At 47.8% G+C, this 23,566-nt stretch overlaps 1 protein-coding gene and 1 pseudogene across 1 annotated transcript in view; both read right to left on the reverse strand.

Annotated features, from left to right (window-relative positions):
- EXOSC9 (exosome component 9) overlaps nt 1-23,566 on the reverse strand; it is a 372,997-nt gene that overhangs the window by 86,238 nt on the left and 263,193 nt on the right. The gene's annotated exons all lie outside the window — the stretch shown is intronic.
- On the reverse strand, nt 2,169-3,774 carry LOC147728439 (uncharacterized; annotated as a pseudogene).

Genomic DNA, 23,566 nt, shown 5'->3' on the forward strand with positions numbered 1-23,566 from the left:
TGGAACTATATGCCAGATTGCATTTGTATAGGTGCAATAAATAACATGATGTTTTGCGTTGATGCATCTAGCGGATTTATGTTATTTATTGGGACAATAAATGACAAAACGCTTCCATTTTGCCGCATAGCACGCCCTGGTTGTAGGCCACCTAGCCTCCTTGATGATGTCCATACAGTCAGGGGGCAGGTCAAGGTAGCCAAACTCTATGACCTCAGGGGCCATATTGCAAGGCTCAACTGTTGCGGATCTGGGTGCTGAATGTCTCCATGGCTCTGAGTGAGGAGACTGGGTGTGAGTCGCAGTCGCTGGTGGGGTACCACTGAAAGTTCTAGGAACGTGGTGTACCATGCTTGCCTTGCCCACGTTGGAGCAACTAGGATGAATGTCATGGAGTGCTGCCGCAGTTTGCGCGCTACCAGCGGTATGAGCGGTGCTGGAGGAAAAGCGTACGCAAATCTGTTTGACCAGTTCATCCATATCGCATTGCCCTGAGACTGCGGGTGTGGGAACCTGGCGGCGAAGGTTTGGCATTTTGCGTTTTCTTGTGTGGTGAAGAGGTCTATCTCTGGATGACCCCACTGCTGGAAATACGGTTGTTGCACTGAGGGATGTATCTCCCACTCGTGCATTTGATGGCTGTGCCTGCTGAGCAGGTCCGCCATCTGGTTGTCCTTGCCTGGGAGGTGTTCCGCCATGAGGAACATGTTCATTGAATGGCCCACTTCCACATGCTCTGTGCTAGGTGTGCAATTGCGGAGAGTGTGTCCCTCCCTGCTTCTGGATGTAATACATTGCAGTCATGTTGTCCGTCCGGATCAGCACGACTTTGTTGCACACATGCAATTTGAACGCCTTCATTGCCATGAAGATTGCCATCAGTTCCAGTAGGTTGATGTGCATCTTTTGCTGCTGCGTCGTCCATAGTCCCTGCACTGTGTAATGGAGGACATGCGCTCCCCAGCCCTGGAGAGATGCGTCCGCCCTCAGCACTGTCTGTGGCACAGGCTCTTGGAACGGTCGTCCCCTGCAAAGGTTTTGTGTGTTCCACCAATGCAGAGAGTTGTATGCACGACCGGTCACCAACACTAGGTCTTTTAGTTGGCCCTGAGCCTGGTTCCACTGTCGCGCCAAGCACTCCTGAAGCGGACGCATGTGCAGCCTCGCGTGTGGGACTATAAAGATGCAGGAGGCCATCATGCCTATCAGCTGCATAAACACTTGCGCTGGGAGTGAGTGTTGGGGTCTGAATTTTTTAATCAGCACCTGCATGCTGTTGACCCTTGCTGAGTTCGGCCGTGCTGTTGCTGTCAGAGTGTTTATTTCTGCGCCTAAGTACTGTTGTACATGTGCGGGTTGAAGATGAGATTTCTGGTAATTTAGTGAAAATCCCAGACTGTGTAGGAGGTGAATTGTGCGGGACATGTGGCTGGCACATTGCTGGGCCGACTTTGCTTGGATAAGCCAGTCGTCCAGATAAGGATAGACATGGATGTGTTGTCTCCGAATACGCGCAGCTACTGTTGCTAAGCACTTGGTAAACACTCTGGGGGCTGTAGTGACCCCGAAAGGCAGGACCTTGAACTGGTAATGCTGGTTGTTTATGGTGAACCGGAGATATTTCCTGTGACTGGGGTGAATGGGAACGTGGAAATATGCATCCTTCAGGTCTAGGGTTGCTAGGAAATCCCCCTGACTGAGCAATGGCAGAACTTGCTGCAAAGTGAGCATGTGAAAGTGTTCTGACAGGATGTATTGGTTCAAGGGTCTGAGGTCTAGAATGGGCCTGAGAGACCCGTCCTTTTTTGGAATTAAGAAGTACAGTGAGTACACACCTGTACCCTGTTATTCTAAAGGCACGAGTTCTATGGCCCCATTTTGCAGCATGGAGATGACTTCTTGCTGCAATAAGTGCATGTGCTCTGCGGACATAGGCCGGTGCCTTGGGGGTATGTTGGGTGGAGTGGAGGTTAGTTCTAGACAATATCCGTATTGTATAAGCTGTCTCACCCACCTGTCTGTGGTAATGCCTTCCCAGACTGGCAGGAACAGCTGAAGTCTTCCCCCGACCGGTGTTATATGGTCCGGGGGCAGTGTCACTGTTTATTGGTGGAGGAGGATCTGGCATTATTATTTCCCCGTCCTCTGCCTTTGGTGCTGTTCCCACGTTATCCACCCCTATTGCTCTTGTTATAGGTGGTTTGTGTGCCTCCTTTGTTGTATTGAGCGTGCTGCGATGCTTGTCCCCTAGAAGTTCCCCTGTTACCGGAGCGATGAAAGGAACCGCCCCTGAACTGTTGTGACTGTAGAGCTCCCATGGACTTGGCAGTTTCCGTGTCTTTTTTAATTTTTTCTAGGGTCGTGTCTACATCAGGACCAAATAGAAAGTCAGGGTTAACTGTCTGATTAAGCAGAGTTGTTTGGATCTCTGACTTGAAACCAAAGATGTGGAGCCAGGCATGCCTTCTGAGCATCACACTAGTGTTGATGGCCCTAGCTGCTGTGTCCCTCCTTATAAGCATCAGGCAGGTGTTGCAGTAGCTGGTCTAACGTGTCGTAATGAGCCCTATCATATCTGGCCAATAGGGCCTGTGTATTTGAGATTCTCCAAATATTAGCCGCTTGAGCTGCTACAAGTTTGCCAGAAGCTTCCAAGATCTTGGATTCTTTGTCCGGAGGAGGAGCATCACCACTTGTCTGGGAGTTCGCTCTCTTACGAGCATTAGCCACCACCAAGGAGTCCAGCGGGACCTGGCCTTTGATATACGTAGGGTCTACAGGCGCAGGCCGGTACTTCCTTTCAATCCTGGGGTTCACCACCCTTGTCTTTGTTGGTTCTTTGAAAATGTCACCAGCGTGTTTGAGCACACCTTTAAGCATAGGCAATGTCTTCACTGATCTTTCTGAAGTTGAGAAGGTATCAAACAGAAAGTCTTCCTCTACTGGGTCAGCGTGCATATCCACATCATAGTTAAGGGCTGTCCTTTCAGTCAATGCGTTAAACGCAGCAGTATCCTCAGTAGGTGATGTTTTGACCGCATAGGACTGAGTGTCAGGTGTGGTGTGTGGCTCATCAGGGTCAACAGGGTCAGTCCATGGTTGGGACTCCTCTTGATCAGGGTCAATAGGATAATTAAACTGTTCTTCATTGTACCCTTCCCCTACATCCTCAGTGGCATGTGTGGGAGAATAGGTATATTCCTGTCCATAGGACTGTATAGGTTCAAAAAGAGCAGGTGAGGTGGCAGAGTCCCTCTTCTTTTTGAGTGGTATTTTGTATGACTCCATAGGATTTTCTGGAATGATTTTCCTTTTATAAACAGTGAGTCTTCCTGAATCGGAGTCGATGAATAGTTTCGACTGATTATCATAGGATGGCGCCTGGAACAGAACGTCCTCCTCCATGGGCTGAGTTTTTGAGGCTACCGACAATGATTTGGATGTGTCGGTGCCCTTTTGGAGCTGGATCGCCTTAGGTCGTGCGGTTGGGGGCAGTCTGTACTTTATCGGCGCCGTAAGCATTGAAGACGAACTGACCTGCTTTGAGGTAGGCGTTGTTTTCGATCCGACCGACTTCGTCTGTTCAGCATGTTGTTTGTGGCCATGCGTCGACTCGAGCTGTTGGTGCGCAGCAGGTAAGTTCATTTGCTTCGACTTGCTATGTTCTTTCGGGTCGAGTTTGGTTTTTGACTCGAAGGCTTTGACCATTAGTGGCTTCCAAAGCTTCGGATCGAGGGTTTTTTGAGCCTTGAGTCCCTTTGGTAGTGTCGCCATCTTTGGACCCGGACGTCGACGACGTGAGCGTGACGTCCTTGACTTTAGAGACGGGCTTTGGCGCTCCAATCTTCGGGTCGACACCCCCTTGCGACCCCGAGGGGTCGATGACACCTTTTGACTTGATTGGTTCCGAAGTCGTCGAGCCGATGACTGTTTTCACTAGTTTCGGTTTAGTATCTTTAGGTTTCAGTTTCGATTTGTCCACTGATTGTGGTCGATCTACTGATGGCTCTTTCGAAATGTTCTTAGCCGGACCTGGAAGCGGGGCTATAGAACGTGGATGAAGATCTTGGCTAAGGCCTTCCGGCGATGCCTCGACCTGAGCTTTGGAAGGTACAGAGTCTGTATTGGGCCCCGTTACTGCGGTTGGGCCTTGCTCATCGCTTGAGTCGTCGTTGATGGCTCAGATGGCTTGTGCGTCGTCTCCTACCTCGACGACGTCTTCATCAAGGACGTAGATTTCCTCTTCGTCCTCATCATAGTTAGAGTCCTGCGCCGACGCGGGATCTGACTGTTGATCAGGATCCTCTTCTTCTACACCCTCTTCGTCGTCAGCCTCTAAGATGTTTTCTGGGTCGGGCGCTGACTCCCGTGCTGACTGTCTTGCGGCGCGTCGAAGCAGACGAGTTTTCTTCAACCTGAATCGAGAACAGGCCATGCAGCTGGCCTCGTCGTGGTCCGGTGATAGACATTTATTGCACACCGGGTGCACATCGATGTAAGGGTATTTAGAGTTGCAAACGGGACATCGTTTGAACGGGCTCCGTTCCATCATCGATCGTGTATGGGGCCTTTGGTGTCGAAAAGGCAAGCGGCCTTCGACATCCGGCTCGAAGAACTGGAACAAGTACAAGGCTCCGAACGAAAGACAATACCGACGCCCTGAAGGCCTTGTGAAAAAGTTTTTTATAGATTCCGAACGTGAGTTAAGAAAGTACATCCGAACCCAATGGCGGAAAAAAACAATCTGAGGATGGAGAGCATGCCCATGCGCACTGTAGTCCAGGGGAGGAGCCACCTATCTCGTGATACTTCAAAGACTCTTCCAGGACAACAATGTGCAATCATCCGGACCAAACACTAGGCGGCGATCTATGCACCGATATAAATTCAGCAGTCCACATGCCTCGAACACATATAAACACTGAGATATACCTGCATAACCACAAACTAAATGCCATTCAAAGAATGGAAAAGGGAGAGTAAATTTGTCTTTCTTATTTCTTCCTGAAGGGGCCAATACAATGTAACGTTGTTATACACAGTAGTAGCAAAAAATGACTGCTAACATTATTCTGCCCGACTTTTGTTATTTAGGGATGCCACTAAAATAGTGTTTCTTCTTCCTTTTGCTTTTTTCAGTTTTGTGGTCTTTAGTCTTAAAATGTAGAGTGTAGAAATATATTTTAGGTCTTATTTCATTATTTTATTAACTGTAGAAAATCAGGAATGTTTGATTCTTTCACTGATTGGTAAAATGGCTGATTTGGAGCTGGAGAGCAGACCCTTCGGCATTGCACCTTAAAACTCTGAAGAAAAAGAGAAACGCCTACTTCAGGAAAATTAAGCGCACCAAATCAGATTTCTTCAGCCTTCAGCTCGATCAAGCAAAAAAACGGCCAAGAAAATTATTTGAACTAATCAAATCACAATCCAAGGAACATCCCCAACTTACACTAAACACAACAGGCGATATACCATCATGTGAAGACTTCTCTTCTTTCTTCAAACTAAAGACTGATATCATAAGGAGTGATCTTCGCAATGACGTTATCCTTTATTCCAATCCTCGCAACATAACACCCAATGAACCGAAAAACAATGCTGCGTGGTCATCCTTTGACACCTACTCAGAAGAAACAATTCTAAAACTGCTCAACACATTGAAACCCTCTAATCATCTCACAGACCCTCTTCCTGCCAACGCTGTAAAATACTTCATCCCACTACTCCTCCCACTCTGGACCAAAATTATTAACAGTTCACTTCAACAAGGACTCATCCCTGATTTACTCAAAATTGGTCAAGTTACACCTATACTCAAGAAACCAACAGCGGACCCTACTGACCTAAACAATTACCGTCCTATTACCAATATTCCCACACTTTCAAAACTTTTGGAAAAATGCGTACAACTCCAATTAACAAATCACATTGATCAGTTTGACCTCCTCAACCCTCATCAATCAGGTTTCCGAGCAGGGCACAGTACTGAAACTGCTATGACACACATAATTGATGACGCACTCCAAATCCTAGATCAAAACGATACCTGCCTTCTCATCCTTCTTGATCTCTCCTCAGCATTTGACACTGTCAAACACGAGAACTTACTCGAGCTGTTCAACACCAGAATGGGCAGGTCTGGGACTGTTCTCAAATGGTTCACCTCCTTTCTACATAACAGGACTCAGAAATTCAAGAGCAACAACTTGATGTCCTCACCAGTGCCTGTAACTTTAGGCGTCCCACAAGGATCTTCTTTATCCCCTACATTGTTCAATCTGGTCATGGAACCTCTCACCACCTTGTTACAAGCATCTAATGTGCACTTTCACATGTACGCCGACGACACCCAACTTTATCTCAAATTACAAACCCCTAAAGACATCAAACTTCTTAACTAAACGCTCAGAAACACCCACTCATGGCTTGCCGATAATCACCTCAAACTCAATGCTCTGAAAACTGAGTTCCTTCTGATCTCACCTTCCGCGAAAATCTCCACCACCCAAACCTGGCTTAAACACCTTTCTGCACTCAATGTCCAACCTACCATCGTGAACTCAGCGAAATCCTTAGGCATTACACTCGACACCAATCTCAACATGCAGCAGCATATCAGTAAAGCAACTAAGGGAGCTAATTTCCAAATTAATACCCTGAGGAAACTTAAACCCTTCCTCCCAGCCAAAGACTTCCAAACTGCTGTACAAGCACTAGTAATTCCTCGCTTAGACTACGGTAGCATCGCCCTTTGCGGACTCCCTCTTTCTACAACTGCACCCATGAGAGCCTCTTTGAACGCTGCAGCAAGACTCATCACTGGATCAAAAAAACTTGCATATTTCCCCTGACTTAAAATCCCTGAACTGGCTGCCTTTTGAAGCCAGAATACATCTGAAAATTGCCTGCATGACGCACAGAGCTATACACCACAACTCACCTGGCTACCTGACTCAGAAACTGACAATATCTGGTGGCTCAAGAACCACTAGAAGCACAAAGAATCTTCTCCTGAAACCTCGTAGATTCCGGAAAGAAAAAACATTTCAACGCTCTTTCTCAGGAATGGCACCCAGGATCTGGAACTCACTCCCGCCCGAAACCAGACTTATCTCCTCCTCCGCATTCTTTAAAAAAGAAGTAAAAGCTATCCTCATGACTAAATTCACTTGAACTCTTATTCTTGCTCTATTTGAAGATATACACCTATCTGCACTATTGTTTGTTTGATTGTCGATTTGTATAATTGGTTTTAGTCAATTATTAGGCTACCCCATGTACCCACCCTATTTTGCTTTTCATTTTTTTTTTACCTACAAGTATTGTATGCTCAAAAGACTGTTGATCTCTCCCATGTTTGTTTCCTACCTCCTGTATTTGTAAAGCGCTCCGATATCTGCAAAGATCTTGTTCGCGCTATATAAAACTTTCAAATAAATAAATAAATATGTACCATCACATTTACCCACAGACAGAAAATGGGTGGAACAAAACGCAAATATTTATTTTGTGCTTTGTGTGGTATCAAAGAGAGTGTCATCCCAACAGTGCCATTTAGTCGATGGTTCTCAGTCCTAGAGGCCATGAATGCTATGTTATCCATGTGGCGACTGTTTATAGAATTTTTGTTTACTAATGATGCCAAAGGCTAGAAATGTAAGGATCTTCGGTCGCATATTGATAATGATGTAAAAAAAGAGAAAAAGCACTGTGCTGCATTCTTAGATTTTTACAGGAAAACATGACTGCTGTAGTGGACAAAATAAAACAAGCATTTGCAATGCAATAGGTCAAGCGTTAATTAAGTTTGAGCTATTAGCATTGGTAAATATTGCAACACCAATTGCAACAAAAGTCTATAAATTGTAGGCCAAAAAAAGTGTTTTTATTTTTGTAGCAATGGTGGCATGTTGCGCTTTAAATGAATATGTTTAAAAGTAAAGTGCGCCATACTGCGATTGCTACAATAGTTAATTGTGAATGCGTTAACAATTGATGTGTGCACTGATGGCTGGTGGGGTGTGTGCCTGTAGAAATTGTGCACTGATGGCTGGAGGTGTGTGTGCCTGGTGGAAGTGTGCACTGCCGGCTGGTGGTATGTGTGCCTGGTGGAAGTGTGCACTGACTGCTGTTGGTGTGTGTGCCTGGTGAAAGAGTGCACTGACGGCTGGTGGTGTGTGTGTGTGTGCGCGCGCCTGGTGAAAGCGTGCACTGGCGGCTGGTGGTGTTCGTGCCCGGTGAAAGCATGCACTGACGACTGATGGTGTCTGTGCCTGGTTAAAGTGTGCACTGACGGTGTGGTTGTGTGTGTGGTTGTGAGTGTGGTTGTATGTGTGGTTGTGTGTGTGGTTGTGTGTGTGGTTGTGTGTGTGGTTGTGTGTGATGGGTTAAAGCAAAAGCAAGGTGGCAATGTTATATTGACGTGTTGATGGGAGTAAAATGGTGCCTAATGTTACTTCTGCACCCGAGGATTTTGGTAACTATAAGTCAAAAAATGCTGGTTTCAAAATTGTAAGGACACTGTGAGCTGTAACTATGTCACATCAATAAAATAAAACTAACACCAGGACAACTTTTGACCAAGAGCCCAAAACGATTTTCGATGGAATCCTTCACAGCAGCATCAGATATGGACATAGGGAAGGCTACATGTGAAAGGAGAGAATAAGGAGTTTGAGCTATTGACATTGCAAATAACAATGCCTTTTATTTTTGTTTTCGTTATTAAAACATAAATAAAAAGCATTGTCATTTACGATGCCAATAGCTTAAACTCGCATAAATGCGAGAACTATTGCATTGCAAATGCTTGTTTAAATATTAGTGCTGGTGTAACTCTATTTTCAATTGAAAACCTATGAGTAAAATGTCTGCCTTCTGCGCAATCCCAGTTTATTTGTGTACATTCGTCAGAAGTACCTGAAATATCTCTTTAAAGTGTGTATGACAAAGTGCTTTGTTTTCCTGTTCTAATTTTTTTTCAGCACGGGGGTACAGTGAGGGAACACAAATACCACTACTTTGTTTGTTAAAGCCCATACAATCGGCCGAAACACGGTATTAAGCGCTATAAGAAAGCACGCTGCTGATATTATTAATATGTGCTGAGAGCTCCACACACAATGTGTGAGAGTTTGCTTCACCCCTCGGGGGTCAGGTGTCCGAGTTAAGCGGATTGTTGTCTCGAGTGAGAGTGTGCCCCACACACAGCTGGGGGATCTGACGCACTCCTGCAGGATACTCTCATACACGAGTGAGGTCTGACACCACAGAGAGGAGGGCGGGGCACTGATCAGGGTGAGGGCTGGCGAAAGTGTGGGTGGCACAGTGTGCATGGGCATGTGTGAGAAGTTGGCCTGATATATAATGTTCACTATTCTAGTGAGCACTTTGTACCAGTCCAAACAACCCTTATTGATGATTGGTTGTAAGTCAACCGTAGACCAGCTATCCTAGTAGCATGGACAAGAGCAGTCTTTAGGCTAAACTCTAGAGGGCGTGTTAAGCCAGCTGTTATACCATCACATATACCCCTTGAACACCAAGTGAAAGGACACCACACAAGTTGTTATGAAAATAAAAGGATATTTATTTAGAACACAACAACCCTGGACTCTTTATGAGGACAGGGTGCTAAGCACAATACAAAGCTCTTACGAAAATACTTCAAGTTGCACAATTTACACAAATGCCCGAGGGGCACGAAAAACCATATACTCTAAAAGTGGAATGCGAAATTACTAGCAGGTAAGTACTAATCTAATAGGCTTTAGGATCGCTAGGACTTGACTACTGAACCTTCAGATTACTAGCAGGAGGCCTAGGGGGATCGGGTGCAGAGTGTGCACTCTCAAGCGGGATGCGGGACAAAGTCTATGGATGCTAGATTTCGTGAAGTTAGTGTTATCGGACGAATCCGACTAGGTAGAGCTGAAACGAAAAAGGATCTGGACCCTTGGATAGTGAGGCTATGCTGGAGCACCGAAATGCTGAGGTTGCCTAGCCCAGGGGCTGCGGCTGCATAGGTCTGGAAAGACGTCGGGAATCCTCGTTGCAGTCTATGGAGCCTGAAAGAAGAAGTTGCTGGCAGGCGACCAGTGAAGAGATTCGGAGGGATCCAAGCCTGGATCGATGATGGAGGATACCTGTAAGCAGAGGGGACCAAGTCCTGAATCACTAGCCAGTGATCAGATGGGCACTAGGATGGCACCGGATGGAGTCACCTCGACCAGGTGAGTGGGCGACGCTGGGCTCTGCAGTCTCACGGACCAGGAGGCGTTGTCGGCGACCAGGATGGAGGTGCGAGCTGTCCCAGGAAGGTATCTGCTGTCGACGTCGCTGGACCCAGGATTGGGACAACAAGTCTTGGCAAATGCAAGCCCACGCGGTGGACTTAAAATGGCGTCTGGAGTGGACAAGGATGGTCCGGGGTGCTCCTCTGTTGGAGGGGAGCAAGGGCCAGTCTGGAGTAACCAGACCAGCGGTGTTCGTCGTCGTGGAGCATCGTCAAGAGGGCCACAAGCCAGCAGGCAAGTAGCCGGACAATGCGGTGAGCAGCAAAGAGCAGAAGGGCCCCACGCAGATCTGGTGGATGCTTGGGGGCTGGACTTCGGTGCTGGAGCTGCTCAGGGTCAGGGCTTCTCGAACCCCAAAGCACTCACTCGAGGATCCCTCGGCGGTCGTGCTGGATAAGCATCGTGCAGTTCTGAAGATGGCCGGTCCCTCGAGGTCTCGTCACATCCACGGATCTCAGTTGGGCTGATGATGTAGGTAGAGGTCAGAGGTGCCAGGGAAGCCGGGTCTCATCGTGCTGGTCGGTCGGATTCCGGAGGAAGGACGTGCAGCAAACCGCAGTGTTCTTAGATGGTGCCTGCGGGTGCAGGGTGACTACTCCTTAGTCACAAGGGAGAAATCTTAGGAAGAAGTCTTGAGTTCCTTTCGTAGAAAGTAGTTTCAGGATTCAAAGATGATCTAATTTGGAAGGGGGCCCGCTCCTATCTTTATACTAGGAAAAGGGGCTGGCACGCGACTAGGTCCTGCCCATGGGTGGGACCAGGAAGGGGGGTGGTTACACCCCTCTCCCATGCCGGACTTTCCCCAGCTCAGGGGCTGGTGTGCCCCTGGAACTGGTTCTAGCCGGCAGATGCATAGTGAGCACCGGGGTGCCACTTGCCGTCACCTTCCTCTAAAGCCCTGCCTACCCAGGATAGACAAAACCCTGTCTGGGATGGTGCTAGCACCGCCCCTGACAGGAAACCCTTTGTCCAAGCCTCCCTCGCTGGAAGGACTCCCAGCAGCACACTTGTGTCTGTGGCAGCAGCATCCATTTTGTGATGCTGAGTCTCGAGTTAACTTTCACCGGGGTTCACAGTTACATACATGTCGTGTCCCTCTAGAAGGGTGGAATGCTAACCCCGTCGCCAGAATTGGCGAGGGGTTAGTATTCCAATTCGTATGACACCTTACTCGACATGTTTTGATAAAGCGATACCAGAGTTGGCATATAACCGCGAGGATTATAATGCACTTAAGAGTATATGGTATGCGTTATCATGGAACAGCTATTAGGACTTGGTTCCGCAAGCTGCAAACGGGCTCAGCTCATGCCAGAGCACCATCTCACATGATTCCAAGCACTCTGCTTTCAGGATTGTCAAAAGAAAACTGGTCCTTGACTACAGTTTAAACAAACATTTAAATGAGTTTCATTTGTTTCTCATTAATGCAATTAAATTCGCATATATTGATCATATCAAAAAACGGTGGGAGAGATATATTCAGTCATAAACCAAAGCAGATGTTAATGCACAATATTAATGAAAAACCCAAAACGGTTGTTATTGCAATCAAAGTGTACCCACACAATGTATATTCGTTATATCAAAAGTTCAAAGTTTTATTTACAGTTATATAAAACAAAACAGTTATCTGGACGGCGCAGTAGACTATCAAGTGTATAGTCAGAAAGAAAGGGAAAGGGGTGCTCATGTGAAAAGGGAAAAATTAAAAGGAAAGAACCAAAGTGAATATACAATTGTATTATTTACAAAAAGCAAAGCGGGATAACCTCCGCTATTTTATATGCCTGTCCCCTATAGTTGTTGGTTAGGGGATATGGGAAACGGACACTGGGAGGGATACAGGCAGGTCAATGGGTGGGCGTCGACGTTTCGACCCTGATGCTCATGGGAAATTGGAGACCTCGGCTGCGGGTCTTCTTCAGGACACGGGAAAAAAAAGGGGGGTCGGTTGTAGTTTCAGCAGTAGATTTGCTGGGCCGTTATCCAACAGGTTCGTCTGGATAAAACACCGATGCTGTGGCAGAGTTATAGACCTCCGTCTATACTTCAGGATGAGTGAAACACCTAGTTGCTCTTGGTGGTCAAGGAATATGAAGGGCTTTGGATCAGGCAAGTGTTCAATGTGGAGCCGCTGCGTGTAAAAATAGCGCAGTCCTACCGGTGCCCCCTCGGGCGTTCCGGTGGTGGTGCTCTCGTTTTGTGTTGTTTTCAAATCCGATTATCACCTTAAGTGTCCGATTGTGTGGAGCCTGGTACCGCCACGGCAATCCTCCGGTTTGTCTTGATTCCACCGGGTGATTCAAGGAGACAAATTGAAGCTATTCCGGCTAGTTGGTCTCTATCGGCATTCGTCCGAAAGTGAGCCTTGGCCACTTTTTGTCAAGGCCTGCCACAGGAGTGACTGATAGGAATCTATGTGTCCATTTTAGGGTTAGATATAGGTATACTATATCTAAAGCAAAAGGTGATTACACCACCTTGCCCCAGCTGTCGTGCTGCCAGTTGTGTCAGATTTAGATGGCCAGCCAGGGGTGACATAATACATGCTGCAGCCCCTGGTAGGCCCTGGGTACACCTATGCCCTGAGTTACAGGGTCTGATAAGGTGGCCCAGTACCAATTGGTAAATGCACCTAAGGTACACGTGTCAATTTAGGGAGAGAACAGCAAGGCTGTGGGTCTGATTAGCAGGCCCACAGTCAGAGAAGTCGTAAACCAGTGAAGCAAAAAACAAAAATCTGGGGTGATCATAGGATTGCAGACCCTACTCTCCTACAGCATGCTTCGGGTTCGAGGTATTGCATGAAACACTTTTTTTTTTATTTACATGCATAGCTATTGTACAACATTCACCCTGTTAATAAACAGGGCCGGGACACAGGTCTGACTCTTTCTTATAAATTAACTTTGGGTGTAAATTGGCGCAGCATTGACTCCCGTGCCCTCCCCCCCGCCCCCTCCCCCTTCTGTGACTCCTCCTCACAGCTGACACCTCTTGAAGGTTCTCTTAAGCGCGGATTTCACACACCAGTGAATTCTGATTAATGGGAGGACGGGGGTGCTTTGGGGATGCTGACGGCAGTTTTTTTTTCACAGTTTTATATAGCTCGAAGCCTCGAACTCGCCCCGAAGGTCTTGGAGCCGTACATGAGCACCAGTTACATTACACAAGGACACATTTATCTGTTGTCACGGGGAGAATAAGTGATTTGCTCATTATCACAGGATGTGAAGGCGACACGCCCACACTCGAAGCTGGTTTTCCCAGCTCCAAAGTCGGCAGCTTCGCCCGCTAGGCCACATCCGCTCACATCTTCTATTACGATTTGTCCGCATTAAACAGTATGATAACTATTTCCCCTCCAACACTTTACCGTAATGCGGACTTCTTTTCACCCTACGTGAGGCGGAATGAACAATATTCAGAGGCCTGTTCAGTGTTCATGCACACTGTGGGGCACAGCATTAGTGAGATATGCACACACAACACAAGCCACTCAAGTCCGCAGACATACATCAGTGACAAGACGTGCTACCTTCTCACGTGGTCACACAATAAACCACGGACCACCTCCCTGCACCCCTGAGTCTGCGCTTGAATAGACGGATCTGAAGCTTCCAGGGGTTTCTCACGCTGAGGCCCAGTCACTGACTGAAGGGACAATGTGAGGCGGAGTCCGGCCGAGCTGCAGCAGAGAGGAGGGGGCAATGGGTGGAATGTGAGGAGGGGGCAATGGGTGGAATGTGAGGAGGGGGCAATGGGTGGAATGCGAACAGGGGGGCTAAAGGTGGGGGCCGGGGCAATGGACGCAATGTGAGGAGGGGGTTAACGAAACGTGAGAGAGGCAATGAAAAAGAGCAGAGGGTTCATGCGTCTGCAAGAGTCACCGGAGTGCCCTTACGGTTGCTGATTCTAGCCGCTTTAATCCCTAAGAGATAAACAGATAAACAGAACAAGTCCTTGTTATTTACGGGCCCACCAAGTACCACGAATGTGGCACGAGAATAATATATAGAATCACTTTCACAGCCGTCAGGTTTAACTTAGTGTAAACTTCTAGTGCATTAACCAAGACGCTGTGTTTGTGCATACACTTCCTTGGGGCATGTATACACATGTGTAAGGTGTAAGTGGCCGGCGGCCGCGCTCAAATGTGTATTCGGAACACCATGGATTTTGAACAGTTCGAGAAGAGTGCTTTTAGTCAAAACGTTTTCTAACGAGAAACTGCTGCAAACACTAAAACTACATTGCTTTTTTAGGAGCGCTACCGCCCCAGCAATCACAACTCGTTTCTATATAGCTTCCAGTAAGGCTTTTTACTGCTGCCCCTCCCCCAAAATAAAAAAAACCTCATCTTTAAAAAAAAGCGTCACTGAAAGCGATCTTTCGCGATCACTATTGTAAAAAAAAAAAAAAAAAAAAAGAAAAAACACGTCAGCGAGTGGTGCGTGCGCCACTGCGAGCCATATGTCTTCAATTATCGCGCCCGTGTCTGGGCACATTAACTGAAGACATATGGGCTTTGGTGCGCGTAACAGACACCAATAGGCCATGGGCGGAGCAATGCGCCCGCCTTTGGCCTACAGCGTGCTCGGTTGGAAAAAAACACGCACGCAAAGCCCAATCACGGAACCTAAAAGGAAAAGCACAAGCGTGTGTGATTCCAGGGTCCGTTTCTAAACCCCCTACAAAACAGCTCGCCTGCACGAGCACTGCTGCGCAGTGCATCACGAGGGGCGAGCCCTAAAAACTAGGGTCTGAAAACACCCTTGCCTAACAAGTGTTCAGCGTAATTGCTGTAGATGTGAAACATCTCCTTGAGAGTAGGCTGGCCGACACTTTTAGTGACTCTAGCACTGCAACATGTTTCATGTTAGAATGCTTGCCACTTGGTAAGCAAAGAAATGTTGAGGAACAATTCAGGACATTTTATAATGTATGAGAAATGGCTTGCAATGATGCATAGAAAAATCCCTTCACCAACCATGGAATTTGAAGTCAATGAGGCCTCACTGTGGTACTCTGCACACGTTCTAGATTGCTTCCGTAAAGAGGGATTTTCGCCCAACTTTGAAAAGTACTGCTTCATTTTTTACCACTTCAATAAGTCTGAGGGCATATGTACCCAGTTCAACGCATATGTTGAGGAACCTGTCCCAGAGAATCGCTATCTTCAGGTACACCAGTATGGGCATGGAAATTATATCGGTGGCAGAGTTAGCAAATTGTGTACTGGCGGTTTTGGCATTGCTCATCTCAAGTGCCAATGTTGAGAAGGCCTTTTCACAGAGAAAAGATTATATGGGAAGGAAAGAGCGAGCGCACATGACCAAAGGCTCAATGAAGAAGTATTGTATGGTGTACCAAAATAAGTTTGATTTGTAAAAATGTATTTGGACCTCATATACATTGTACGTATACTGTCTTTATACCATGCACTATCAGTGCAGAAAGCAAGAAATAATAAAAGCTAAACATTCCATGAACACCAGAAAAAGACTGTTTCTGTAGTTATAAAGGCAAGGAAACATGTAACGACTGATTTTTTTTGTTTACATTTGTTTATTGGGATTTTGCATTTCATTTTACAAGCGGACATAATGCATGGCTATACCCTTTTTTGCTAAGAGAATGGCTAGGGAGGCAAAGAGGCACTGCACCTTTTCTGTTTTCCGCCTTCGGAAGATTCAGAGGGCACAGGCTTCCCATTAAGACACGGTCGTCAATCGTAGTGTCTGGTGTATTCTGTTCCAGTACTGTTGAATAGTGGGGCAGTCCCAAAATATGTGTTTGAAGTAGTCTTGCAGCGGGGGCATGCGAAGTGTGTGTCAGGATAAAAATGGTGGAGGCGGTGTGGGGTTAGGTATGCTCTGTGGAGGATATTAAATAGAATGTTCCTGAAACGTGCGTTCCTGGAGACCTTTTTGGGAAATTGTAGGGCTGCCTCCCACTCAATCATTAAATACCCCTCCTACTTCATTTTCCCATGTCTGCCGTAACGAGTGTAGAGGGTTGAGGATCAGTTCCCGGACAGCTCTGTATAGCCAGGTAACTAAATGTCTACCTCCTCCCAGATGCAGAATTGTGTGTAGCACCGGGTGCGTTGGAGGGTCTCCCTCATTTAGATTCCAGTAGGGTTGACTGCTGTCTAATAGTTGCCTACGGAGTAGGAACTGGCCCGGCGGAAGGTCATAGTGGTCAGCTATCTAGGCATACGTCCTTAGCGGTCCATCTTCCAACAGGATTCTACCTCAGTGACTGAATGTTCGGTCCATACCTGAAGGGCTCGGGTGGTATAGTATTTATCCTTTCGGGGAAACCCTACTAGTGGGAGCAGAGGTGAGTATAGAGGTTTCTCTCTTGTAGGGTGTAGGTGCGCAGTGGCTTGGTACCGGGCATTAGTATTCTCCGGATTGCTGGGAGGGGTACGCAAACCTCATCAGTGATGGTTTCTCCTATATGACACTTCGCGGTCCAATGTGATAACCACTGGAGTTGAGCCGCCAAGAAGTATACTTTCAAGGTGTAGTGAGGCCATGGGATTAACTGCAGACACTGCTAAGTTAGCATTATTTAGTTAATGCTTGGCAGACATATTGCCGCTTTATCACGCGCTACTACATGGCTTTATTCTCGTGGATAGACTGCTGGTGCATTCTCGCATGAGAACGGTCTGCTTTTCACACATCCAGCTCTACACTGTGCTCCTCGTCTGCACAGCGTGCTCAAGGTCGAAAAACAATGTATGCTGTTGATTCACTTTAGTCAGTCCCACGCCCATAGACACAACATCGAACACAGTTGCACTACTGAAAGTCATAGTAATATGTCCTTGCATGCATGAAAAGACACTTGTAGAGATTCATTCCAACGAAGAAGAGCTGTGCTTGTCCTGAGATCTAAACTTGGAGGTATGCGGTCCCCCTGACAATGCCTAGAGGTCTTCTATACTTATAATAAACTAGCTTATAGCACGGGGAGGGTGATAAGGCGCAGTAGTCCTGTTTCCACTGTCATTATAATATGATTCCCCTATTGTGCTTTATGGAACTGTAACCATGCTGATTATATTGTTCTTATGCATTTTTTCTGCTAGTATTGGCTTGTGTACTGCATGATAAAGAAACGTCAATTAAAATAAACATTTTAAACTATATCGTGTCTCTGTTTACTCACGTTGTGGACAAGTATGAGTGTTTGAACGAAAGAGTGTTCTTCATGTGATTCCTGAGAGGGACGGAGTGACGTGTTCTAGGATGTCTCATCATTGGTAGCTTCGCTGTAGTACGGAGAACGAATGAGACACTATAGCTAGTCGGATTGGGGTTCTGGGCACCGAGGTGGGTTTTCTGTTACACCACTACACACCGAGGTCCTGGTTTCCTGCGCGTAGTTCTGTGTATGTGCAGAATCCATGCAACAAAGGATGAAGCTCCCAGCCTCGCTGATTCGTGGACAAGTGCAGTGTGGTTAAGGCTACCCTATGTCTACCTACTCCCCATATCAGCGCAGTTAGCAGTGTATCCAGCTCCCGGAAAAGGGGAGCAGTGGTATCACTGGGAGATTGGTGAAATGATAGAGAAGTCTGGAACGAATATGCTACTTACCAGTATGCATCTGCTCTTGGCATGTAGGGCTGCTGACATTCATATCTGTGCATAGATCGCCGCTGAGTGTTGGGTCCGGATGATTGCACATTGTTGTCCTGGAAGAGTCTTCCAAGTATCACGAGATAGGTGGCTCCTCCCCTGGACTACAGTGCGCATGGGCATCAACTCCATCCCCAGATTGTTTTTAGCCATTGCGGCAAAGATGGAGTATGACACTGTGGGTGATGACCATGCTAAGAGTAACTATGAGTGCTGCAGCCGCTACAGGCGCCGGGGAGGAGGGCGGGCGATATGAATGTCAGCAGCCCTACATGCCAAGAACAGATGCATACTGGTAAGTAGCATATTCGGTTCGAGGCATGTGGGCTGCTGAATTCATATCTGTGCATAGAATACATAGCAGTCCCTCCATTAGCGGCGGCCGCCTGTGCCAGCTGCAGCAGTTTGAAAAAGTGTTTTTAGAACAGCCTGCCCTACAGCTGCCTGCTGTTTGGAGTGCACATCTACGCAGTAGTGTTTTGTAAATGTGTGTGTGGTAGACCATGTGGCTGTTCTACAAATGTCTTCTAAAGGAATATTTCCAAGGAAAGCCATAGAGGCCCCCAACTTTCGGGTGGAGTGGGCCCGTGGGGGGACCGTTAAAGTGCGCTTGGCCTTTTCATAGCAAATTTGAATGCACTTAACGATCCACCTGGCTATACCTGCTTTGGAAATGGGGTTGCCTTTGTGTTGTGGCGAAAAAGCAACAAACAGTTGTTTAGTTTTCCGAAAATCTTTGGTCCTATCAATGTAATACATCAAAGCTCTTTTGACGTCTAGTGTGTGGAGCATCCTCTCCGCCACGGACTCAGGATTTTGAAAGAACACAGGCAGTTCTACAGTTTGATTGATATGGAACTGTGAAACTACCTTCTGAAGAAATTTAGGGTTAGTGCGAAGCACCACCCTGTTGGAGTGAATTTGTATGAATGGTTCTTGGATAGTCAGTGCCTAGAGTTCACTAACGCGTCGCAGTGATGTAATTGCTATCAGGAAAGCCACTTTCCACGTCAGGAACTGAACCTCGCATGAATGCAGAGGCTCAAAAGGTGGACCCATTAGCCTGGCGAGGACCACATTTAGGTTCCATTCAGGAGCTGGCGGGGTCCGTGGAGGAATGACTTGTTTGAGTCCTTCAAGAAAAGCTTTAATGGCAGGCACTCTGAAAAGTGAGAGATGCTGCCTGTTTTGTAGATAAGCTGCTATTGCGGACAAATGTATACGAATGGAAGCATATGCTAGATTGCATTTGTATAGATGTAACAGATAACAAATGATGTTGTGAGTGGACGCGTCTAGCGGGTTGATGTTGTGTTCTGCACAATAAATGACAAACCGCTTCCATTTCGCCGCATAGCATGCTCTGGTGGTGGGCTTTCTTGCCTCCCTTATGATATCCATGCAGTCGGGAGGCAAGTTGAGGTAGCCAAATTCGAAGACCTCAGGAGCCAGGTTGAGCTGTTGCGGATTTGGGTGCTGAATGTCGCCTTGGCTCTGCGTCAAAAGCCTGGGTGTGAGGTGCAGCCTTTGATGCAGTACCACGGAAAGTTCTAGAAACGTGGTGTACCATGGTTGACGTGCCCACGTCGGAGCAACCAGGATGAGTGTCATTGAGTGTTGCCTCAGTTTGCGTGCCACCAGCGGTATTAGAGGTGCTGGGGGAAAAGCGTACGCAAATATGCCTGACCAGTTCATCCATATCGCATTGCCCTGCGACTGTGGGTGTGGGAACCTGGCGGCAAAGCTTTGGCATTTGGCGTTTTCCTTTGTGGCGAACAGGTCTATATCTGGTTGACCCCACTGCTGGAAGTACGGGTGGAGTACTGATGGATGTATCTCCCACTCGTGCATTTGGTGGCTGTACCTGCTGAGAAGGTCCGCCATCTGATTGTCCTTGCCTGGGAGGTGTTCCGCCATGAGGAAGATGTTCCTTTGAATGGCCCACTTCCACATGCTCTGAACCAGATGAGACAACTGTGGAGAGTGTGTTCCTCCCTGCTTCTGAATGTAGTACATGGCCGTCATGTTGTCCGTCTGGATCAACACGACCTTGTTGCACAGATGTACCTTGAATGCTTTCATCGCCATGAAGATAGCCATCAGCTCTAGGAGGTTGATGTGCATCCTCTTTTGCTGCGTCGTCCATAGTCCCTGCACTGTGTAGTGGAGTACATGAGCTCCCCAACCCTGGAGAGATGCGTCCGTTGTCAGAATGATCTGTGGCACAGGCTCCTGGAACGGTCGTCCCTTGCAAAGGTTTTGTGGATTCCACCAATGCAGAGAGTTGTATGCACGACCGGTTACCAACACTAGGTCTTTCAACTGAAGATGCATGAGGCCATCATGCCTATCAACTGCATGAACACTCTTGCCGGAAGTGAGTGTTGCGGTCTGAATTTATGTATCAGCAATTGAATGCTGTTGATCCTCACCGAATTTGGCTGTGCTTTGGCTGCCAGAGTGTCTATTGACGCGCCCAGATACTGCCATATGTGGGCGGGCTGAAGGTGGGACTTTGGGTAATTCAGTGAGAATCCCAGATCGTGAAGAAGGTGAATGGTGTGGGACATGTGGGCGGCACACTGCTAGGCCGACTTTGCTTGGATAAGCAAGGCGTCCAGATAAGGGTAGACGTGAATGTTCTGTCTCCGTAGGTGTGCAGCCACCGTCCCCAGGCACTTTGTAAACACCCTGGGTGCTGTTGTCACTCCGAAAGGGAGGACCTTGAATTGGTAATGTTGATTCTGAATGGTGAACCTGAGGTATTTTCTGTGTGACGGGTGTAGCGGAATATGAAAGTATGCATCCTTCAGATCTAATGTTGCGAGCAAATCTCCCTGACTGAGCAACGGTAGCACCTGCTGCAATGTTAGCATGTGAAAGTGTTCTGATAGAACGTACTGGTTTAGGGGTCTTAAGTCCAGTATGGGTCTGAGTGACCCGTCCTTTTTTGGGATCAAGAAGTACAGTGAGTACACTCCTGTGCCTCCTTCTTCCACAGGCACGAGCTCGATTGCCCCTTTTTGCAGCATGACGAGTACCTCCTGCTGCAATAAGTGCAAATGCTCGGACATAGGACGGTGTCTTGGGGGTTTGTTGGGTGGAGTGGATATTAACTCCAGACAATAACCGTATTGGATAAGCTTTGTGACCCACCTGTCTGTGGTGATGGACTTCCAGACTGGCAGGAACTGTTGGAGTCTCCCCCCGACCGGTGTGGTATGGTCGGGGGGCAGTGACAAGGCGTCACTGTTTGTTAGCGGCGGAGGATCGGGAGCTGTTTCCACGACCTCTGCCCTTGGTGCTGTTCCCACGATAACCACCTCTACTTTGTTTGGTGTATGTGGTTTGCGCGCCACCTTTATTGTATTGAGTTTGCTGGGACAGCTGTCCTCTGGAAACTCCTCTATTGCTTGAGCGACGAAACTAACCACCCCTGAAGTGCTGCGACTGGAGAGCTCCCATAGATTTCGCAGTTAGTGTCCTTTTTGATTTTTTCTAAGGTGGTGTCCACCTCAGGTCCAAATAAGTGATCAGGGTTTACAGGCTGATTCAGTATTGTAGTTTGTATCTCTGGCTTGAATCCGGAGATTCGTAGCCAGGCATGTCGCCATAACATCACACTTGTATTAATTGCTCTGGCAGCGGTGTCCGCCGCGTCCAGTGCACACTTGATAAAAGCATTTGAAATGAGCTTCCTTTCCTGTATAAGCATCTCAGCTGCCTCCTTATATTCATCTGGCAAGTGTTGTAACAGGGTCTCAAGTGTGTCGTAATGGGCCCTGCCATATCTGGCTAAGAGTGCCTGAGTGTTGGAAATGCATCAGATATTGGCCGCTTGAGCTGCCACCCTCTTCCCTGATGCTTCTAGCACTTTAGATTCTTTGCCAGGGTGAGGAGCATCACCCGTTGTTTGTGAGTTCGCCCTCTTCCGGGCATTGGAAACAACCAGAGAGTCCAACGGCAACTGGCCCTTGATGTATGTAGGGTCCCCAGGCGCCGGTTTGTACTTCTTCTCAATCCTAGGGTTTATCACCCTGGCCCTAGTGACCTCCTTGAAGATGTCACCAGCATGTTTTAAGACACCCTTCAACATTGGAAGAGTCTTGACAGTTTTTTCAGAGGTGGAAAAGGTGTCAAACAAAAAATCCACTTCAATCGGGTCAGCATGAAGCTGGACATCATGATTCTTGGCTGCCCGTTCAATAAGTGCATTAAACGCCGCCGAGTCTTCAGTAGGCGAGGTTTTGACAGAATAAACATGAGTGTCCGGGGCACTTTGTGGATCACCTGGATCAGCAGCTTCGGCCCAGGGTACATTTTGATCTTCAGGATCAGTGTCTATAGGGTAGTTGTACTCCTCATCGTCACCTTCCCCTGTCTCGACATCCGAGTAAGTGGGTGAGATAGGAGCAGTGTCTTGGCCTCGTGGAGATATTGGTTCGACAAGCACGGGTGAAGTCGTGGAATCCTTCTTTTTTAAAGGGATTTTATAGGACTCCATAGGCTGTTCCGGGGTGATCTATCTTTTGTAAATTGAAAGTCTACCCGTGTCGGCGTCAATGAACTGTTCCGACTGCTCTTCAAGCGTGGGTTGTCGATGCTTTGCGACCACCACTGCAGGCTTGGTCTTCGGTCCCGTGGACACCTGCTTGGATCCTTCGAAGGTCGTCTTAGGTGCGAAGGCCTTAGGCACCACTTTCGGCGGCAGCGTGAATTGAATGGGCGCCGGCGATTTCACAGGTTTAGTGGCAGGCTGCGGTGGCGAAGTATCCTTCGGACCGACAGTGGAAGCCTTCTCCTTAATTCGCTTCAACGACTCCGACACCTGCTTCGAGAAGGAGGCGGACGGCTGAGTCGACTCGACAGGTTCCTTTGAACCACCGGCAGGCGTGGACCCGAGGGTCGTAGCGCTTTTGGCCTTGTCCGGCCGACATGTAGGATCGAGAACCTTCTGCGGTCCGAGTCCTTTTTCAGTGTTGATGGTCCTTGGCGCAGACTTCTTCGGGTCGACGTCCTTGACCTGTTTTTTGGGTGGCACGGTCTTCGGCTCCACACCCTTTAAAGACCGTACCAGGTCGATGACACCCTTAAGCTTCTTCGGCGCCGATAGTTCAGAAGACTTCGAGCCGCCAACGCAATACGCACTTTTGGTTTCGATGTCGCCTCCAGTGCTTTAGGTTGCGTAGACACCGATGCTTTCTCTTTCGGTTTCGATTTCACAACTCGTGGCTCCTTAGAAGTGTCCGAAGCCGGGCCTTGAGGCGAGGCTGTGGATCCCATCGTAAGATCTTGGGTAAGGCCATGTGGCGATCCCTCGACCTGAGCCTTATGAAGTGTTTTCGCCCCCGCATCGAGGTTAGGGCATAGCTCCTCGCCTGAGCTATCTTCCATGGCCCCAAAGGCCCCATCGTCGTCTCCTACCTAGTCTACGACATCTTCAGTATCGACCATATCAACATCAGCGTCGTAGCTGGAGTCGACCTCCGATGCGGGATCCGACGGGATCTCTTGAAGTTCATGCTCGAGACCCTCATCATCCTCCGTATCGAAAATGTTCACCGGGTCAGGTGCTGTCTGCTGGGCCTCCTGGCGCGCTGCGCGCCGAAG

Source organism: Lissotriton vulgaris, chromosome 3_1, assembly GCF_964263255.1.
Source record: "Lissotriton vulgaris chromosome 3_1, aLisVul1.2, whole genome shotgun sequence".
Taxonomy (NCBI): Eukaryota; Metazoa; Chordata; class Amphibia; order Caudata; family Salamandridae; genus Lissotriton; species Lissotriton vulgaris.